This window comes from Sciurus vulgaris, assembly GCF_902686455.1.
Source record: "Sciurus vulgaris genome assembly, chromosome: 11".
In the NCBI taxonomy this organism is placed as follows: Eukaryota; Metazoa; Chordata; class Mammalia; order Rodentia; family Sciuridae; genus Sciurus; species Sciurus vulgaris.
In genome coordinates this window covers 19,297,469-19,320,493 of record NC_136472.1, presented here as the reverse complement: position 1 = coordinate 19,320,493, position 23,025 = coordinate 19,297,469, and the positions used below count along the sequence as shown (strand labels likewise).

Genomic DNA, 23,025 nt, shown 5'->3' with positions numbered 1-23,025 from the left:
CTCCTGAATTGCAAGCCTTTCATTTGCTAATGAAAAATAGAATTTCCTTAACTATAAGGCTTTCATTGCAAATAATTGCATAATCTAAACTACTAATCCAATTTTCAATGCATAACAATATTTACAGCATTTCAGCAAACTGTAGGATCATATAATTTATCTAACTTTTACAGATCTGTCAATCTGGTATCATAGAAAATTCCTTAAGTGTTCCAAATGATATTGCACAATATTAATAAAATCATTCTGAATAGAGAGAAAAAAAATCTCTGAAATATGAACACAATACTAAATGAACTATGATTGACATATTATTCAAATTCTTATATTTAAAATCCTAATTTTTTTTAAAAAATACAGGTGATAGTTATGTGGTAAATTATAATTTTGGAAGAGTAATAAGACTTCTGTCATGCTAGATAAAATAAAACTCAAAAGAAAAATAAATGGATATTTACAAACCCCTTAGAATACAATGTTTTATTTTGAAAATGCTATGAATGAACGGATATTAAATTATGCAAATGTGATACAGAAATTCTCTAGTAATTTCAAAGTTATGATTTGAACCTGCATATGTACATACTAAATGATAAAGGTGTGGTTTTTCAAGCATGTGAATCCCTTGTGTGTTCTAAAAGTAATGGTGATGGGTTACTTGTTATTATCTATAATTCTTTTTTCAAATTCTCAGTGGTTTAGACAGGGGCACCTTTTTGGTTTGTTTCTATGGTCCTATGCCAAGACTGTTGGTGAAAATATTCACCAGACTAAAGGGTGAACACATAGTATTAGCAGTGCCTTGGTGGAGGAATGTTCTTATGATGAACGTACAGCACATCAAGAAAATGTAAAATTTCATAATCAGGTTTAGTTTTTAATAGGAGCAAATATCATCACCTTTTGAAAGCTGGTTACTTTTTTATTGAAGCAAAGTTCTATTAGCCTAAAATAAACTATTTTAATGTAAAATATAAAAATTCAGTTTCTCTGATATATTGTGTTGTGTAATTTATAACGCTGCCTCATTCCAAACTACTTTTGTTGCCTCAAAGGAAAATGCTATACCCCTTAAGTAGCATCATTAGGTAGACCCAAGGTCATTAAAATCTGCCTACCACCAAGGTCCATTTGGGGACCAAGACTTCTGTAGTTACCCAGCAATTGTAAGCACCAGAACACAAATATGTCCCACCAGAGTGGCAGATGTCCTTCTCATGCTGGAACAGGTCTAAGAGCTCCATCAGTAGTTTGCAGCCTAAGATGAAGTACTATGGGTCCCCAGTGGTCTGTTTTACTACTGTGGCCCTAGTACTTGATTGCAAATCAAAGACCTCCACCCAACTTTCCTCTCCTTCCCCCAAGCAGACACTGCTTCTCTCCTTGCTGTACCTTCTGGGATTCCAGATAGGGATGACAGATTCTAGCTGGTCACTAGAGCAAGGGTTCCGTCCAGAGGGAGCAACTCGGAATCAGAAAACATGAGCTTCTGACAAGTTCCAAGATTTACTCTGGACCTAGTGCTGAGGTCTAAAGCAAAGTACCCCACGCACTCCCCTTTCTTCCCTAAAGCATATGGCACCTTTCTCCATACTATGGTATCTGGGACTGGGGGAGAAGAATGGAGGCAAGGTGAGACTGCACTTCAAGATCTCTTCGATGATTTTTTTCTTATTCTGCTAAAAGAAGATATCATGATCTCTGATTCTGGGATTTTAGTTTTTTTTTTTTTAAGTATATTTTTTACATGGATATTTTTTTCAAATTAATGTTTCTGAGTAGGGGTGATGGTTGGGGAGACCTACCCTGCCATATGGATCTGATATCTTCTCAGAAAATCTCAATAAGATGTTTAAACACAAAGAGTTATTCAGAGATTTTGAGCATGCATCATACAACATTTGGTACATTCAATAGGTCCACTAGGGTAAAACCTGGAATGCATAATTTTTATATATTGATGTTAATCTTATATAATTTGTGATTTGGCCATCCAATTAATCCTCTGTCTTTTAGTGGGAAAGAAAAGCAAGCGAGAAAAAAATGTAAAGCTACAAATGACACATTAAAACTCCTTTAAAGCGGGATGCACTTTCATTTTGGTAAATACTTGGGAATGGGCAACTTATTTACAGAAATGAAACACATTTTTTCCATAAAATTCTCAAATTTTGCTTTTAATGTAAGAGTAGAAATTTTAACTGTAAAGCTCAATGCATTTGAAGTAACAATTTACATCATTAACATTGGATTAAGTGGTGGCTATAGGCTACTTTTATTACAAATGAACGTTTGATATTCTATAAAAATTTTGGATATAGGATGGATAAATGTGAGAGGTTTTTTTTTCCCCTTTAAAGATGTGTGGCAGAACATTTTCTGAGGGTACATATAAAGATTAACAAAGTTATGCAGATTATTGTAATTGAAGTATAGAGTTAGTTTAAGAAAAAACCTAGAGAAGACCTAAAAAAATATTGTCATTAACAAAAAGAGAGACAGAGACATAACTGATACCATAGAAATACAAAGGGTCATTAGGAACTCTTATGAACAACTTTATGTCAAAAAATTGGAAAACCTAGAAGAAATTGATAACTTCATGGCACTCACAACCTACTATCACTGAACTTTGAAGAGATATAAAAACTAATTAAACCAACAATGATTAACAAAATTGAGTCAGTAGTCCAAATTACCCCATAAAAATCCCAATACTGGGTCCCTTCACTGCTTAATTTATCAAAGCTATAAAGAAGTAACATTAATTTTTCTGTAATAATTCTAATAAATTGAATGGAAAGTTATTCTTTTAAACTAATTATATGAAACATTATTATACTGATATCAAAATCAGCAGTGGGTACAACAACAATCACAAAGCTAAACAGGTGTTCCTGCTAAATAGGCAAAATTTCTCCACAAAAATTGCAAACTGAATCCAATGGTAAACTACAATCATTTATCTTGATCAAGTGGGAATTGTCCCAGGGAATTGAGGATGGGTCAACATATGCAAGTTAATATTTACAACAAATAACCTCAATAAAATGAGGAAAACAATCCATAATAACAATATGTGCATAAAAAGCATTCAGTGAAATTCAACATCATTTCATTATTAAAATTTTTAAGAGATTATGTATAAATGGAACATACCTTGACACAGTCTATAGGTATAACAGAACTACATATTACTGAATAGGGAAAAGTTAAAAACATTTTACCTAAGATAGAAAAAAAGAAGGATGCTCACTTGCAACAATTTTGTTCAAAATAGTTCTGGAAGTCCTATCCAGAGAAATTAGAGAAAAGAAAGAAATAACATGCATTCATAATGTAGAGAATGATAATATGATCTTATATGTGGTAAAACTGAAACTCCTTCAATAACTCTTGTGGGATGGCAATAAAATTCAGTATATTTAAAGTCTATTAGTGAGTGTATTATCCTTTACATAAACAGATTTTCTTGTACTAGAAATACAAAAATCATTATTTCAGACAAAATAGTATACATAAACATCTTTGCCCCCAAATTATTTCCTATTAAGAAAATAAATGATGTGGATAAAAATATAAATGAATTGTTAATTAATAAATGAAGCATTAGCAATAAAAGTTATTATGTAGGAAATTCTACATGCAGACACAGAGCTACATAAGTAAAACTCTGTGATAAAAGACAGAGAATAAATTCAAAATATATTAGCAATAGCAACCTCTGGATTATTTTTATAGCTATTTCCCCTTGTACATGTCTGTGTTTTATATACACATAAAGTCAAGGTCTAGTCATTATTGTTTTTAATGAGTAAGGTTGATATCACAAATACCCCAGGGGTTTAAAAAAGTGATCAAGATCCCACAGGGAACAGTGATTGTTATAGTTAATTGCTCAAATTGGAACCTCCTTGGCAATACTTCAGTGATATTCTCTAGTTCCAGATCCCCAAGGTTTATGATAAACATTTGTGACACTTTTGGTACTAGGATAAAGTATTTGGTATCTGGTATCTCTCAGTTTCCTTCAAAGGTAGGAAATCAACATTTTAAACATTTAATGAAATACACTTTGGACTCTACTGTTTAGGGTCTGTTCTATCAATTAAATATGGAGGATTTTTGAATTTTATTGGTGTTAGCAAAAGATTCTTCAGTAAATGCACCACTCAGGAGCTTCTGTATATAGATGAGTTCAATCAGTTCTTTTATTTCCCTTTAGTGGGAAAATGTTGAGTTATAGTAGTATTCATAGGAGACAAAGTGATTCATCAGTCCCAGGGCCCCCCAGATCCAATTCACTTCACTAAGACAAACCCCATGGCTGAATAACCTGAATTCATCTAGTTTTCTCATGAATTTGTACATGAATGAAATCAGTATTTTGGTAAATAGGGAGTAATAAAAAAATCACTTTTACAATATCCACAATTCCTGAGGAGGTAAGAGTAACACCTATATAAATGATAGGTTTCAGTCATTGATAACTGTCCATTAAAAACTTTAGTGTTTACCTGTACAGAGGAGAGAAGAAAAAGTGAGTGTAGTTTACAATGAAAGTGGAACAATAATGCATTATGAAAGTGAGAACAGGATTGGAAAACATACTTTGTGCAAACAAATGTGTGCTATTTGACAGGTTGATAAGTACAGCATTAGAGAAGAATATGTTAAGCTAGTGGTTATGAGATTGGTTATCTAGATCTGGGCCACTTTAGTAAGACAGAACACTTAAAATTCTATGTTTTCATTGATAATCATATTTGAATTCTTTAAGTCACTACCGTGAGGTTAAAATCATTGGGGAAAATTATTCTCACCATGCTCCATAAAATATTTAGATTGATAGAACTGTAGCAGGGATGTATAGCCATAAGACTAGCATTTGTTGCAAAGATGTGATATCTTTATTGCAAAGGTTTGGTGAGAAATCAGACTTTGTGTGAAACATCTTTCCTACAGGAAGGAGCCTTTGCAAGCGAAGAGAGTGTGATGGGCAACTACCTACCTAGGATGACAGAAAGACAGCTGTGTACTTAGATTAAGTGCCCAAGTGAAATCCTGCAGTGCTTCTGTTGTGTGGGTTCAGGGACGAAAAAATAATTCTACATTTCATTTCCAATGTGCCCACCTGTGCACAGCTGCCAGTCCTTGGGTCTGATTTTCACAACTCTATACAGTTTTTAAACCACACTACCTGCTCACATTGTAATGAATATAGTGTTGCCCATCTGCTATGCATCACACCATGATGTATATGCTTTAAATTCGTTACACAAGTTTCTACCTTCATCCCTAGTGATTTAAATATTAGTTTTAATTTCCTCCTTTGAGTGTTGTTGAAATGACTGTTGCATTGAGGAATAATTATGGTGTCCTGTTGGTAATGAGTCTGTATTCTGATACTTATTTTTGACAAGGCTTTAAGCTTGAGTTAAAATAGCAAAATGTATTTTTCCATGACTTAAAATACATATGAATTTCTAGCATTTCCACAGTTTCTATTGTTTCTCGCTTACCCATCTTCTGAAATTTACCATATTGGAAAACAAATAAATTTTGATTCATTATAACTGTCACTATTTTATAACTGCACAAATTTTATTATGCTGTAATCACATTTTACTGAGTAATACAAAATTCTGTGAAAAATAAGTTTTTGAAGTTTTCAAAACTAGTTCAACATGAATGGAAATGTTTAGTATATTACCACAGCACAACTCCAGAATGTGTTAAAATGTGGAGTGACTTAGAGTTACAAGACAGTGAAGAGGAAAACAAAAGGACTAATAAAATTTTAAATTCATTATTTTACAAGGAGGCTAACACTTTATAATTTTTTGGACAGTTCTAAGCTAATTCCATCAGATCTTAAGAGGTAAGTCAGTGAGGAAGCTATAGAAACCTGTTACATGTGTTCTTCCTGTTGAATTATGTTTACTAACCACTGATTCAGGCAAAAATTTAGAAGCTCTTCTCAGGAAGCCTTCTATGTATTGGAAAAGTGATTCTTACTTTGTGAGTATAGAAGAATATATTCTATTTTTGTTCTTACTGTTTTTGTTTTCAACCATTTAAATTTCAAAATTATTTGCTGTAAAGACATAAGTAAACACTGATTTTTAAAATGTAGCAGCATTAACCCAATGTTTTCAGCAACACTATTTAATGAGACTAATTACACTTCCCCACGTTTCTTCCTAACCTTTCCTACTATAATTATTAAGTCTTACTTCTTCAGATCAACTTTCCCATTGTATCTACAGAACCCAAGAAAACCAGACTGCTGGAGTGACATTCATCCTCCTGGGCTTCTCAGAATACCCAGAGCTTCAGGTGCCCCTGTTCCTGCTCTTCCTGACCATCTACACATTCACTGTGCTGGGCAACACGGGCATGATCCTGGTCAACAGGGTCAACCCCAAACTCCACACCCCCATGTACTTTTTCCTCAGTCATTTGTCCTTCATTGATTTCTGCTACTCTACCGTGGTGACTCCCAAACTCTTAGAAAACTTGGTGGTGGAAGACAGAACCATCTCCTTCCCAGGCTGCATCCTGCAGTTCTTCTTTGCATGCATATTTGTGGTGACAGAGACATTCATGTTGGCAGTGATGGCCTATGACTGATTTGTGGCCGTGTGCCATCCTCTCACTCAACACGGTTGCAATGTCCCAGAAGCTGTGTTCTTTGTTGGTGGCCACATCATACTCTTGGAGTATAGTCTGTTCTTTAACATTCACATACTTTTTGTTGACCTTGTCTTTTTGTGGGACTAAGTTTATAAATAATTTTGTCTGTGAACATGCTGCCATTGTTGCTGTGTCCTGCTCTGACCCCTCTGTTAGCCAGAAGATCCTTTTCGTCTTTGCCACATTCAATGAAATAAGCAGCCTGGTGATCATTCTTGCTTCTTATGTTTTCATTTTCATCACTGTCATGAAAATGCCTTCAACTGGGGGGCGCTACAAAGCCTTCTCCACGTGTGCTTCCCATCTGACCGCCATTACTATCTTCCATGGGACCATCCTTTTTCTCTACTGTGTCCCCACCACCAAGAATTCATGGCTCATGGTCAAGGTTGCCTCTGTCTTTTACACAGTGGTCATCCCTATGCTTAACCCCCTGATCTACAGCCTCAGGAACAAAGATGTGAAGGAGGCAGTTAGGAAGTTAATCAACACCCAATTATTTTGTCATAAAATATGACTTCAGAACCTTTTTTTTCTTCAGCGTACTGGTTTCCTTTTTCTAATAAATCAGTGCATGTATCTTTAAGCTTCCTTCACCTAACATTTCAGCATCTTCTTACTGTAATAAAGTACACTTTAAATGAAATTATGGCATCTGCAGGTAAACAGATGTACCTGGAGAACATCATGCTCATTGACATAAGCCAAATGCAAAACACCAAAGGCTGAATGTCTTCTCTGATAAGCAGATGGAATCCAAAATGGGGGGTGGGTAGGGAATAATGAAGGGACTTTGGATTGTGCAGAGGGGAGTGAGGGGAGGAAAGGGAGTGTGGGGATGGGAAGGACAGTGGAATGAGATGGACATTATTACCCTATATACATGCAGGATTACACTATCAATGTGACTCTGCACCATATTCATCCAGAAGAAGTTGTGCTCCTTTTATGTACAATGTGTCAAAATGCATTCTGCTGTCATGTATAACTAATTACAACAAATAAAAAAATAAAAATAAAGGTAAATTTTATATTTTGAATCTTATTAGAAATGAAAATTCATACCATTACTGTTACAACCAGCATGACCAAACTCTCGGGTCTGGCAAGGTTCAAAGGGGGATTGGAAAATAAAGATTCACAGACACAGATCTTGAAGATGAGACTGGGATCAGGTGGAGCCTGCTCTCTGATGGAGATGCAGATATAAAAAGTTACACCAGCAATCTTTATTTTATATGTCTCATTATCAGATTAAAAACTATGCATCCATTATTCTTTGTATTCAGGAAAGTTACAGAAATTAGGACATTCTGTGTGACTTTTCACAGTTGCAATCCACAGCTGCAAAGTACAATGTTAGGAGATTTGTGTAGCTCTCAAGAAAGTCCATTATTTAAGTTACTGTAAGGCAGGCAGGAACTGGAGAAGCAGAGCTGGTGAAAGATTGCAGTTGTCTAGCATAAGAATTTCTTCTTTCCCAGGAGCTGTGTGCCTAAGATCAAGGTTAGAACTGATAGGGCTCTTGCACAGAACATCCTGGTGCAGGGCATTGCTACAGTAGCTAGGCATCCTGTGCCCTTGCACAGAAACAGTCTCAGGAACCGGGCACGCCACAGTCATGAGGCCATCAGAGACCCCTGATCACAGTAACTGCTCTCCCATCCCTTTCTGCATTTATTGAGATGACCATATGGTTTTTGTCCTGTATTCTGTTGATAAATTGTGTCATGCTTACTCTTCTTGCTATTCTTGCACCCCTGGGTTGGATCCTACTGAAGCATGCTAAATAATGATTTTAATATGCTACTTTAATTTTAGTTGTTGATTAATAAGGAACGGGTAACCATAAAATGCTCCATTCCAATTTCTATGTATGTATGTGTGTGCAAAAGTATGTTTGCAGTTGAATAATAATACATATAAAAAATTTAAGAAGTTTGAGCATGCACCATGGAACACTTGTATATTCAATAAAGTTACTAGGATATAAGTTGGAATATGTTATATTTACATATTTATTTTGATGTTTTTATCTTTAAATTTGGTAATCTAGTGAGTTTTTCTGTAATAGTGAGATATTAACCTCATAAAATCTGGGAAAACTATCTTGTTACAGTAAGAAATATGTGTTTTTTTTTTAAACATTATGCATCTTCCTTCTGTAGTTGTTATGTGAATCTTCATTATCAAGTTAATCACTTTTCATTCCCTTAGATAAAGAATATGCACATGAGTTGATATTAAAATTTAAAATAAATAGTTCTTGAAAAATGTTTACATCATCACGTAAGTTACTCTTGAGATCAACTGGGGTTTGGAAGTGTTTAGACTACTGCTAGTCTATTACTAACTATTGCTATCACGGAACAGTTATCTAAAAGTTTACATTGCTTAAACCTTTCCTAAACCTGCATCCATTGGCTCTTCCATTCCAGTCTGCCTTGATAATTCCTTCTTTCATCCTCTCTAAGTCCTTTCAAATACAGTCAACTCTCATGTCCCAAACAAATAATAAACTTTTCCAATTTGGATCACAGCATACTTTCCTTAAAAATATGTTCTGATATCTTAACTAGTCACTCAGGTATTTTATTTCTCTTGAATGACACTATATTTGCTGTGGTGGTAAAAATGAAAAAATAAAAGCTAAAAAACCATATCCATCTTTTTATTGTTTACATGACTGAGAATATTTGACATCTTTTTTTGAATAAGTTTTATCTTTGATTATGCAGACTCTTATTGAGATAAATCTATGTTTTAATTCAAGGGTACATATCACCACAATTAAGGTGTACACTTCATATCTGTTTATATATTTCAAATATCACTTCTAGGTTGATACAACCATAGTTTACTTTATGGATCAAAAATCATGTTCACAGCTCAGGAAATAATGCCTTAAAATCCTAAGGAGACTACATATGAGATGAAAAAAATGGTTAGTATCAGATACACAGATTCCTTAACCAAAATCTACATGCTGTTTTGGAAAGTATATGTACTTTCTGTCAACTTAATAATATAGAGAATTAATGGTTTTTAAAAGGTAGAACTAATTAATTGTACATTGCTACTGTACACACATAGCTTCAGGTATCTTTATTCTTTTAGTTTTGCTGTATATGCCATAATGAGATGTAAAATAGAAAAGGAAAATGAAAGACTGTTTTCAAATGCCAATGCAGATGTGCGTTTCTCAAGATTTTTTAGTTAGTCATTAGTGTGGATGGTATGTTTATGGGTAAGTCTTTGATACCACTATCTTTTTTACCCTGTCATGCACCCTACAAGAGTAAATGCAGCAATTATAATAGATGGATTAAATACCAGTGCTATGATCTATAGGGCTGTTCTGAAGAGCATAACTAGGTCTATAGTAAAAGACCTGATAGTTAACATATGCCAATTCTGTGAACCCCCTAGCTGAAGGCATATTCAGAATACAATATTAACCCCACACTGTGTTTGCATATTAAAAAGAAGTATAATGCTAAATAGAGTTCTATCTAAATATTTGTACACATATGCAAACAAATCAAATAAGTCTGAAAATGTTTACAGCATATAATGATATTGTGGTTATTTCAATAATTATGATCCTGTTTTTACACTGATGTTTTTGTGATTGTCACAGTTTTAACCTCCATGTATAAGTCAGGTGTTTTCAAGGCATGTCAATCAACACATTACCTATTTAGAAGAAATTGTACTCTACATAACAGAAGAGGAATTTCTCTATTTTTTCTGTTTTTAGTTTTAGTTTTTCACAATAGTCAGGATTCTCTAGGGTCTGTGTCCCCAGAGGTAAGCAGATAGATATAAATAAACATCATGTTCATGGAATATAGGTTGAAGATCTGTCTTGGGGCATTGCTATGCTCCCACTGAAAGCTTTTGACAGTTGGAAAAGTGCTCTTATTTCCTTCCTTTGATTCCATTTTGCAAGAGTCACTGCGTTACAGAGAAGTGAAAATGTATAAGAACATTTCAATTGTGAGGGAGAATGTGCATGCAGTTTGTTCTTCATGGCAAGAAAGTCAGCAGTTAAAAAATGTTTATCAGGAGAATCTCTTTTGGTGACTTGCTTCAATGTTGGCATATTTTCATTTATCTATGAGGTGTGTTGAAATCCAGAAATTGTTTACACCCATGGGGGCTGAGTGAGAGAGAGTAACATCTACTTAGTTCAGCTAATTGTACATATTCAAGGTGCTAAACTCTATTTTCATTGTTCCTGGGATCATTTTGATGAACACAAAATTTTGTCCTTAATTGCTATGTCTCATACACTAGGAATTAAAGTTAAATTTTTCTCAGGCAATTAAATGAACTCAGGATACTAATGTACAGCACATGCATGCATATATATGTAAAAAATTTTAAAAAATCTATGCTATTTTTTATAAATGTGAATTATGGGTGCAAGGAAACTATAGCATGGGAAAATAATATTTGGATAATTATAAAAGTTTTCTTGGAAGAACTATGTAGGGAAATTGTGATAAAACAAGGTATAGATTAAAACACAAGTGGAGAAATGGAGTCAATTTGGTGGATTAGAAGAAATAAATATTTTCATAGAATAAAATTTTAAGATATGTATGAATTAACAGAATTGCTTGTTTGTGCATTAAGGACATAGTGTCAAAGTTCATATACAAAAGTTTCTACTTAAGCCTTTTGAAAGAGAGTGGACCCAAAATGTCAATGGTTGTATTCAAAGGTCAGTTGATAGTTTTTATTACATAGCAAAGTATGTTCTGTTGAAATGCCTGCTGGCAACAGTAGGAATGAAGAACAAGGGCCAACTTGGTATTTCCTTATTTTTCTTTAATTCTACCTGATTTTACAAGAGACCCAACCTGAGCTTCTGAAAGGATAAGCAAAAGCCAAAAGCACCAGGCAATGGTAAGGGAGCAATGTGAAGTGAGGATTATCTAAGCACTGGGCAAAGAGGCCATGGGCACTGGAATTTAATAGGGAATGTGAATTTGAAAACCAAAAGGAGTCAGAATAAAAATGCCTAGGGCTAGGTTTTCAAGAGCCTAAGGGTATAAAAATAGGGTTTGTGGCTTACCAGTAACCCATGGACAAAATTTGACATGGTAGTGAACTAACCTGACTCAGTTCAAATAACTACAAAGTGTGCCTTTTTACAGGTATGGATATAATAGTGTCCTGAGTTTTTTTCCTTCTTGGTCTTGATAAGACTTTCATGGAATAGTGAGTCTACTGTTAGTACTTGATGTTGGATAAGGAAGGTTAACGTTATAAGAATATTGATTAGATCTCAGATATATTCTAACCTGTATAAGAAAGTAAATAAATATTAAATAAATATAAAGTTGTTCATTCAGGCAAAGGAAGAAGACTGCATTAAGTGTCTTGAAATATTTGGAAGTCTATATTGTGAAAATCAGCCTATTTTTCTTTGATCCCCAGAATGAGAGATTTATGTAACGGTAATCAAAAGTTATAGTCAATACTAATAAAGAACATGGGAAGGCACATGATTAAATAAAGAATTGATTATGATGAGTAGTGTTACAAAAATAATTTCATAGCAAGATTTGAAGAGTAGCTTTTTAAATGTAAGTTCAGGATTTCTATTATCAAAATGGGTGGTAGGAGCTTTGTTAATGGAGACCGAACAGAGCTTGTAAAAACAGAATTCTCAGCTTTTTCAGATCTTCATTTAGAGACTCCTAGAATGGGCACTTGGTATGCACTAGCCACTGAGCAGAATCTCCACCCACCATCAAGGAATTATTAAACTAAGCCACCTCGTGAACTTGTACTGGGATGAAGATTTCATCAGGCTTCCCTTTATGAGCAGGAGATGGTACTGCAAAATTGTTGACTAATGTGCTGTTAGCTAAATAAAAAAGCTAAGTTCCTACATATAAAAACAAGACATTTTCTCAAACATGTCTGACCAGCTGAATGCAGTTCACAAAGGTCACTGGCTCTCCTGTGCAATGGAGAGTGCAATGGTACAGCTGGTGCTCTGTGCAGGGACTAACAGTGGTAGGTTTCATGGGAGCCTGTCACTAGGAACACATCAGCACAAAAGTTCTGCCAGTTCTCATCTGTTAAGATGCCACATCACAGTTGTTGGATTTCAGAGTCAAAATCATTTCCTCAGGTATTGTCCTGAGAAATTTTGAATACTTTGACTCCTTGTGGAGTCCAAATGTAGGACCTTTTTAATTATTCATTCTTCTATGTCCTTTCAGTCCTCCTTGGTCAGCACTCCAAAACCCATGACCAAAGAGATTTAGATATTTGTAATGAAAAATTACATTTTTCATACTCTATTTAACTGCTGATGATGGTCTATTTCTTTGTGTTTAATATAATACACACTAGAAAATGCATAAATGAAGAAAAGAATCCTTGTGAAACCTTTCAGAAGTTTTCCAAATACCTACACAGAAATCAGTTTCATTATTCAGCACTGTGAACCTTATAAATGACTATATGCTGGTATATAACAGCAACCCATTACTTATCAGTGGAAGTGTTGATGAGACTGAAAGTCCTCTCCAGTAGCAGTTTCATGATTATTTGAAAATAGGGAGAGTGGGGCACATCTGTAATACCAGCTGCTTGACTGGCTGAGGAAGGATAATTGCGAGCTCTAGGCTAGCCTCAGGAGCGCAGGGAGATTAGGCCCTCAGCAACTTAGTGAGACCCTGTCCCCCCAATAAAACAACTGGAGATGGAGTTTAGTTGTAAAGCATGAATGGATTTATTCCCAAGAACAAAATTAAAAAAAAAAAAAAGAAGGAAAGAAAGAAAGAAAGAAAAGGAAAATAGGATGTGGCTAGGATATGTACCAATTCATTATGTTGATAAAAAAAATGTGGATGAATGACAAGATACATTATGTCCCCCAAATTTTTATCCCAATCTTTTTTTTGTGTAGTAGAAGTATTTACTCATCGCAAGAACTCTCATGACATGATCATATGAATGATACGATCATCTGAATGATGGTCTGATATTTCTGCTTGTCTCTGTGGTTGTCATAAATACTTCAATGTGAAGCCTTCCATGCATCAGATGCATTTATAGACAAGTTACATAAAAATAATAATGTTGATCACTACCAATTTTCATTCCAGATTAAAAAAAAACCTGCAGTCATAAAGAACGCAGCTATGTGCTCTGAGTCAACGGTCAGTAACTGCCCACGTAGAAATGCAAACAGAAATGAAGACTTATAACTGTGAACTGTCTGCTCTCACCTCATGGGTCACACAGAACATCGCGGACATCTCTGCCAAAATGTCAAGTTCTGCTGTTCTATTTTATTTTCTTTCCTCATATTTTTAATTTAAAGAAGAATCATGGTACATGAAGTCAGAAACCAGAGCTCCGTGTCCACATTCATCCTATCAGTGTTCTCAGAATTCCCACACCTCCAGGCACCCCTCTAAATGCTGTTCCTCACCATCTACACAGTCACACTAGTGGGGAACATGGGCATAATCCTAGTGAAAAGGCTCAATCCCAAGCTGCAAACACCCATGTACTTTTTCCTCAGCCACCTATCATTTCTGGACATTTGCTACTCCAGTGTATTTATGCCCAAGCTGTTAGAGATCTGGGTTGTGGAAGAAAGAACTATCTCCTTCAATGGATGTATGACAGTTTTTCTTTGGCTGTGCATATGTGATTACAGAAATGTTCATGTTGGCAGTGATGGCCTATGACCAGTTTGTGGCCATGTGTAACCCTCTGCCCTACACAGTTGCTATGTCTCACAAGCTCTGTGCCTTCCTGGGGGCTGGAACTTACATGTGGGGTGGTCTCTTCTCCATGACACTCACCTATTCTCTGGTAGAACTGTCCTATTGTGGATCGAACATCATAAATCACTTTGGCTGTGAGTACTCTGCCATCCTCTCTTTGTCCTGCTCTGACCCCTCCTTCAGCCAGATGGCGTGTTTCATTAATTCTACATTCAATGAAGCATGTAGCCTCCTGATCATCATGGCCTCCTATGTCTTCATTGTTGCCACTTTCACCAGGATGCCTTCCAAGGGTGGCCTCCACAAAGCCTTCTCCACCTGTACCTCTCACCTGACTGCCATCAGCATCTTCCATGGGATCATCCTCCTTCCTTACTGCATGCCCCACTCCAAAAGCTCCTGGCTCCTGGTGAAAGTGGAAACTGTCCTTTTCACTGTCACCATCCCCATGCTGAATCCCCTGATCTATAGCCTCAGGAACAAAGATGTGAAAGAGACAGACAGGAGGCTAATCCATGCCAAAGTGCATTCCCTCCACATAAAATTAAGATAAATATGTTTTTTATTTTTCTTACTCATGTACTATATAAAAATGATTTTATCAGACTTATATCAGCTGAATACTTGATTATGTTTATACCCATCCATTATAGAATATGAAATGCTCTTAAATGTTCAGAGCACTTTCTAATTTTCTGTTTTGTTGAAAATATGCTGCTTTTATGTATTTCTTCTGAAGAATTTCAGAATTTCTAAACTTCCCCACTGAACACTATGAGAGTCAGAATGAGGAACTAGAAGTCCATATGAAGAACCCATTCCTTGTATTATAACCCAAATTTACCTTGTCCTTAATATCTAAGTGCTGAATACACAAATGAAACCTGCCTGCACCAGATTCATACTCATTCATACTCAAGTCTTGAGAACTCAATGTGTTGACTCATAAAATTCTTTAAGCATAACTTTTTTTTTCAGCTTAATAGAGTAAGTACCATGAGAACCTTTCATTACATATGAAAAATACTGACCGACTTTAGCAAGTAGGTATTGAAAATATAAGCTACTATTTAAATGCATCACATTTTTTCTGAGTATCAATGTAACATATTACAGTTTAATGAAATCTATTGAGATAATGCTGAGAGCAACCAAAAATTTATATTTACTTCTAACAGTACTTGGATCCTGTTTTATGGGACATGACACCATAGTTATGAAATAGTCCCTTTGATCATGCATTCTCAGTATAAATTCATCTGATGCCAGGTTTTTCAGTAAATTGTCATATATACCCACTCAGTTGCCTAAACAAAAGAGTCACTATTACATATGTTCCCTCTTCTTCCAAAAGTTGTAGGATGAAAGTCACTAAAAATGAAAATGGATAGTGCACGGATGGCTAGGAAATGTTTTAAGTAACATCTGAGTCAAGAGTCAGTGTTTCCTTGTCTCTATACCCTAAGTAAATAGAATATGCAATTGTAAGCATATCTTGAAGTTTTCATTAATCTTGAAATCATGTAGTTGGAACACCAGAAAAAATTATAAGGGTAATACATAAAGAAGGATTCACCTGTGATTTAGGAGAAGCAAAAGTGAGGTTTGATTTTTGAGGTAACATTTGGTTTTATAACCAATAACTCATAAAATTTTTGTAGAAATACTAATAATAGAGTGCTGCAATAAATTTCAACAATATATAAACAAACATTTTTTCGAGGAATCTTAGGTTGGCATATCGTTTAAAATTATTGGTGATCTATTATAGTAACATAATAAGGGGAAATCATATTTATTTTAATATACACAGTAAATATATTTCATCAATTAGTACAGGTAAACAGAACAGATAATGTGTATATGTATATCTACATAATCTCTACTATCAGATTCTGTCAATATGAGGGATTAAATTTAAAAGATCAGTTCATGTCATCATTAAATTTGACAAGTCCCAAGATCTGCAGCAGCAGGAAGTGGTTAGTCTTTATCGGAAGGTCAGAGACTAGCAGAGCCATGGGGTGTGGATCCAAGGCAAATGTGAAGATCCAACACTGAGAGAAGCCATTGGCTACATTTGAATTTCTAAAACAGAAAAATCTGGTGTCCTTGTTCTAAGGCAGTAAGTTAGAGAACTGATTTCTCGAAGAAGCAGGAGTATTTTTGTTGTTCATTTTTGTAAAACCCAGGCTTTTAATTAAGAATCCACTTTATTCAGGTTGCTGCTTTAAGTGTTAATTCCATTTGGAAATATCTTCACAGAAATCAGACAGAATCATGTTTAACCCATATGTGGGCAACCCATGTCCTAGTCAATTGATGTGCAAAATTAACCTTCACTTATTAATGGGAGAACAAAATAAAACACACTTCAACAAAATCAGGAATAGAATGAAAATGAATGAACTATTACCGCACAGTACAAAAGAAATGAAAATGGTAATCATGATGAGGATAAAGACAATAATAATGATTGTGAGATGTTCATGCTTTGTTGGAATTGAACAGAATGTGATTTATCTTGTAGGAATAAAAATGATTATAATAGTTATTTTTATAATCTATGAATATAGTACGAGTTTGTATGGTCTACATTAAATCCTCTTAAAATATTTTTGAAAATTATGTTTAGAGGAACTTGGCTTTTTTGGATATACGGTGTATTTGATACTATTATAAACAGTAGTTTCTTAAATATCATTTATCTTGCTATTATTTAAACATGCAACTCTTTATTTTGAATTTAAGAGCATTGCAAAAATTTGACCTATTTTTCCATACTCCAGTTATTTAAACATTATTGTGTATTTTTGTCTGTAAAATATCATACCTTGAGAAAAATAACAGGTATTATTCCCTTTTCTCTCATCTTAACGTGTATATGTATGTGTGCAACCACACTGTTTCTAATTGAATGACTGACAAAATAAAAACTAAGCATACTATCTTGTTAAAATTTAAAATACATGTTTTTACTGGTTATTTTTGGTTACATATGGCAGCAGGATCCTTTTTTTTTTTTTTTTTTTTTTGGTGGGGGGATACTGGGGATTGACCCCAGGGCTTTATGTGTGCCACACAAGCACTCTACCAACTGAGCTGTATACCCAGCCCATTCTTTAAAATTTTTTTTGTTGTTGGCAATGGATCATTATTTTCTTTTTTCATATGTGCCATTTTATTATGATTGTAGAAGCACGGAATGTATCTCATTCTAGTTAGAGTCCCTTTCCTGTGGATGAACATACTGGTGGAATTCCCTGTGTTGTTTTCATTTGTGTACTTGGGAAAACTATTTCAGATTCATTCCACTGTCTTTCCTTTGTTTACTCCCTCTCCCTTCCCTCCATTCCCCATTGTATACTCTACTACATTTCTCTTCTTCCCTTCATTCCACGCCTCACCTTTACTTATTGTGGGTTAGCTTCCTACTACCAGAGAAAACACTTAACCTTTGGTTTTTTGGAACAAGCTTACTTCCCTTAACATGATAGTCTCCAGATATATCCATTTGCTGGCAATATCATAAAGTCATTCTTCTTTATGGCTGAGTAAGACTCCATTGTGTATATATGCCACATTTTCTTTATCCGTTCATCTCTTGAAGGATATCTATTTTGGTTACATAATTTAGCTATTGTGAATTGAGCTGATGTAAACATTGATGTGGCCCATCATATAGTTTGCTGATTTTAACTCCTGTGGTCATACACAAGGAGTGGGAAAACAGGTTCAAAGATTGATTCCATTACAAGATTTTGAGGAACTTGTTTTCCATACTGTTTTCCGTAGTGGTTGCACCAATTTGCTGTCCAACCAGCAATGTATGAGAGTACCATTTTCTCCACATCCTCACTAACATTGATAGTTACCTGTATTCTTGATAATTGCCCTTCTGCCTGAAGTGAGATAAAATCTAAGTGTAGTCTTCATGTTCATTTCTTAATTCCTAGAGGTGTTGAAAACTATTCATATATTTGCTGACTATTCATATTTCTTCTTCTGTGAAGTGCCTGTTCATTCCTCTGCCCATTCTTTTGAATATTTGTTTTTCATTTGGTGTTGTTTTTGCAGTGCTTTATATATCCTGGAAATTAATGCTCTATGTGAGGTGCAGGTGACAAAGATTTTCTCCCATTCTCTAGGTTCTCTGTTCACATTCTAGAGTGTTTCTCTTGGTGCAAAGAAAGGATTTTAGTTAGATGTCATTCCATTTATTGATTATCGATTTTACTTTTTGAGCTTTGAGGGGTCTTATTAAGGAAGTCCATTCCCATTCTGCTATGTTGAAGTATTGGGCCTACTAGTTACTTCCAGTTGTGTAAGGTTTCTGTTCTAATACCTAGGTTCTTTTTCGACTCTGAGTTGAGTTTTGTGCAAGGTGAGGGATAGTGGTAAAATTTCATTTTACTACACATGGATTTTCAGGTTTCCTCACACCACTTGTTGAAAGGCTATCTTTTCTCCAAAGTATTTTATTGGCTCCTTTGTCTTGTGTGAGTTAACTGTATTTTTGTGTTTTTGTCTGCATGTCTTCTCTCCTATTCCCTTGGTCTTCTTCCCTGTTTTGGTGCCAATACAGTGCTGCTGTTTTTATTAGTATGGCTCAATAGTGTAAAGTCTTGTATTGCGATGCCTCCTGCTTCATTTTATTTATTCATTTTTGCTATGATTGCTTTGGCTATTCTGGGCCTCTTGTTTTTCCAGATGAACCTCACGAGTGCTTTTTCCACTTTCATAAAGAACATCATTGAATTTTTATGAAAATCGCATTGAATATGTAAAGTGCTTTTGGTAGTGTGGCTATTTTGACAATATTAGTTCTGCCTATCCAAGAACATGGGAGGTATTCCCATCTTCTAAGGTCTTCCTCAATTTTTTTATTTTGTGCTCTGTGATGTTCATCATAGAGGACTTTTACCTTTTTTAATTAAATTGATTACCAGGTTTTTGATTTTGAGGCTATTATAAGTGGTTTGGTTTTCTTCATTTCTTGTCAGCTGATTTGTCATTGGAGTATAGAAACATCTGATGTATGGGTGTTAATTTTATGTTGTGGTATTTGCTCATTCATTTATGGGATCTAGAAGCTTTCTGGAGTCGTTTTTTGAGTCCTCTAAACATAAGATCACGTTGTCTGCAAATAGAGCTAATTTTAGCTCTTTTCCTCTTTGTATCACTCTCATTTCATTCTACTGCCTAATTGCACTGGTTAGAGATTTGAGGACTATTTGAATAAAATGTGAAAGTGGCCATCCTTGCCTTGTTATTGTTTTTAAAAGGAATGTTTTCAGTTTTTCTCCATATATAGTGATGTTGGCCTTGGGTTTGTTGTACATAGCTTTTCAATATTAATGTATGATTCTTTTTTGTAAATTTGTTTTAATTAGTTATACATGATAGTAGAATGCACTTTGATACATTATATATAATGGAGTATAATATTTCATTCTTCTGGTTATACGTGATGTAGAATCCCACTGGTCATATAGTTATATATACATAGGACGATAATATCCGAATCATTCTACTATCCTTCTTACCTCCAGGTCCCCTTCTCTACCTTTACTCACTTATATCTAATCTAAAGTAACTCTATTTTTCCCTAGCCACCCACCCCCCATTGTGAATTAATGTCTGCATATCAGAGAAAACATTTGACTTTTGGTGTTTTGGGATTGGCTTATTTCACATAGTGAAAAATTTATGAACATTTTACCCCTGTTTTTTCTAGTGTTTTAAACATGAATGAATGGGGTAATTTGTCAAATGCTTTTTCTGCATCTATTGAGATAATTATGTGCTTCTTTTCTGTAAGTCTAGTGATGTGGTGCATTACATTTAGTCAAATCTTTACACAGATCAGTTTCAAGTAATGAAATTGAAGAAGTCATCAAGAGCCTACCTGTTGGGGGCTGTGCCATGTTGATGGCGCCAGAAAGGTGCCTGATCACATCGGCAGCAAGGAGGTTAATTGACATAAGCACACTCAGGTGATTTATCGTCCAGGCACACAATGTATGCGCATGTGTTCTCAAGCACTCCTCAATGTGCCTGCTCGGACATCAAGCTTCTTGCTTAATCTTTGCATAAGAGGTGTGGCCCTGCTCTGCACCTCCTGGAGGTGATATAAGCATAGGCGGAGCAAGGCAGCGGAGCAGCAGGTAGCAGAAAGAAGCAGCAAGCAGAAAGAAAAGACAGCGGAGCAGCAGCTAGCAGAAAGAAGTGCAGAGAAGCCATTAGCAGAAAGGAAGAAGAAGAAAAGGCAAGCAGATAGAAGCACTGAGTAGGGGCAGTGGCAGAAGGCAGATCGAAGTACACGGGACGCATCACTAAAGCACCTTAGATAGACGCACCTTTAGTTCACAGGATGCAGGATGCACTAGTAAGAAGCAGCAGACCTTAAGTAAGGTGTAGCAAGTCTCTCTTTCTCTAAGCTCTAAGCAAAGCCTGTCCTTCTCTCAAAGTCTTTCTCTCCGATAAGCAAAGTTTCTCTCTCTCTCTCTCCTCTCAAAGCAAGTAAGCCTCATTTCCTCTATCCTCTGTAAACAAACAAGCAAGAAAGCGGTGCACTAAAGAGAAAGATAGAAGTAGCTCAGTTTCCAGTCCACTTCCAATAAATACCCACACAATTGTTGCTGCAGGTGGTAACAAATTGCCGCGGGCGGTGACACCTACCAACAAAGAAAAGCCAAGGACCAGGTGTATTCCACCCAAGTTGTACCAAATCTTTAAAGAAGTACTATTGCCAGTCCGCCTCAAATTTTTCCACACATTAGAATGGAAGGGAACCCTTCCAAGATCATTCTCTGAGTCCAATAACACCTTGATACAAAAATCAGACAAAGATAAATCAAGAAAACTTCAGACCAATGTCCTTGATGTACAGTCATGCAAAACTTCTCAATAAAATACTAGCAAATCATATAAAAATATACATTAAAAATATTGCAGCATGTCAAGTGTGTTTCATTCCAGATATGTGTTTTTTTTTTTTTTTTTTTTTTTTTTTTTCTCACGAACTATCTTTCTTTTGTAGTTGTTGTGTGAATCCCCCTTATCATTTCCTTGGGTAAAGAATACATACCAGTGCTGATATTAATTTTTAAAATGAATAGTTTTTGATAAATGTTTACATCATTAAATGAGTTACTTTTGAAATCAACCAGCGTTTAAAAGTGTTTAAGCTACAACTAGTCAATTTTAATTAGTTTTATCATGGAACATTTATCTAAAACTTTACCTTGCTTAGACATTTGCTAAGCCTGAGTTCCTTGGCTTTTCCATTCAAGTCTACCTTTATAGTTTCTTCTTATATCCTATCGAAGTCCCTTCAAATGCAGTCAACTCTTGCAGCCTAAACAAAAAAGTGCTGCTTGCTGCCGACTAGCGGGACAAACAACACATACTCTTCAGAAGTTCACAAAGTAGCTTCCACTTTATTCGGATAACACCCTCAATATATAAGTAGTCTCATGCATAAGCAATTGTAATCAGATATGTCCATCCAATCCTATTAAAGGTCAAGCAATCACGAGCTCAAGATCAAGAGCCTGGGCCCCGGGTCTCGCCTGCCACAAATAAGAAACTTTCTCACTTTAGATCACAGCATATTTTCCTCAAAAATATATTCTGATACCTTAACCAGTCACTCAGATTTCTTTTTTAAATTTTCTTATTGATTTTCATTATATTTGCTATGATAGTAAAAATGAAAAATAAAACTATATCCATCTTTTTATGAATATTTGACATCTTTCTGCTGGACAGAATTTATCTTTGATTATTCAGAATTTTATTGAGATACTTCTATGTTTCAACTTCAGGGTACACATCACCACAATAAAGATGTACACCCCTTATCTGTTTATATATTGTAAATACCACTTTATTACTAGAGTCGTAATTTGGTTTCTGAATCAAAAAAACATGTCTGCAGCTCAGGAAAATAATGCCTGAAAAATATAACATGATTACATATGAAATGAAAAAACAGTATCAGATAGATCACATAACCAAAACCTGCATGCTTTTTGGAAAGTATATGTACTTTTTGTCCAGGTAATAATGTAATTAATTAATAGGTTTTAATACTTAGAACTAATTGTACAATTACTCTAGTGCACATATCGCTTTGGGTGTCTTTTATTTTTTTAGTTTTGATTTATATGCCATTCTGCAATTGAAGTAAAATTTGTTCCAATTACTTATACATGACAGTAGAATATGTTTATGCACTTTGATATATCATACAAAAAGGAGTATTATCTCTCATTTTTCTGATTGTACATGTTATATAATCACATGGGTCATGAAGTCATATTTGTACAAAAAGTAATAATGAATATTTCATTCTACTTTTGTCCTATTCTACTATTCTTCCCCATATCCCCTTCCTTCCATTCTCTCCCCTGTCTATCTAAAGTAACTCCATTCTTCTTTAGCACCCCCATCCCCAATATTGGGAGTTAGTATTTGAATATCAGAGAAAACATTGGCCTTTGATTTTTTTGGATTGGCTTATTTTACTTAGCATGATATTCTTTAACTTCATGCATTTACT

General features: G+C 35.0%; 2 pseudogenes across 2 annotated transcripts in view; both read left to right on the top strand.

Annotated features, from left to right (window-relative positions):
* The first annotated feature begins 1,621 nt into the window (after nt 1-1,621).
* The window catches only part of LOC306639718 (olfactory receptor 1165-like), a 30,837-nt pseudogene continuing 9,433 nt past the window's right edge, over nt 1,622-23,025 (top strand). Inside the window, exons 1-2 of the transcript in view lie at nt 1,622-1,632; nt 6,270-6,492. The product of the transcript in view is annotated as an olfactory receptor 1165-like (transcript). The remainder of the gene's footprint in view (nt 1,633-6,269; nt 6,493-23,025) is intronic.
* Nucleotides 14,008-15,012, top strand: LOC306638430 (olfactory receptor 1165-like; annotated as a pseudogene). The gene has a single exon. The product of its transcript is annotated as an olfactory receptor 1165-like (transcript).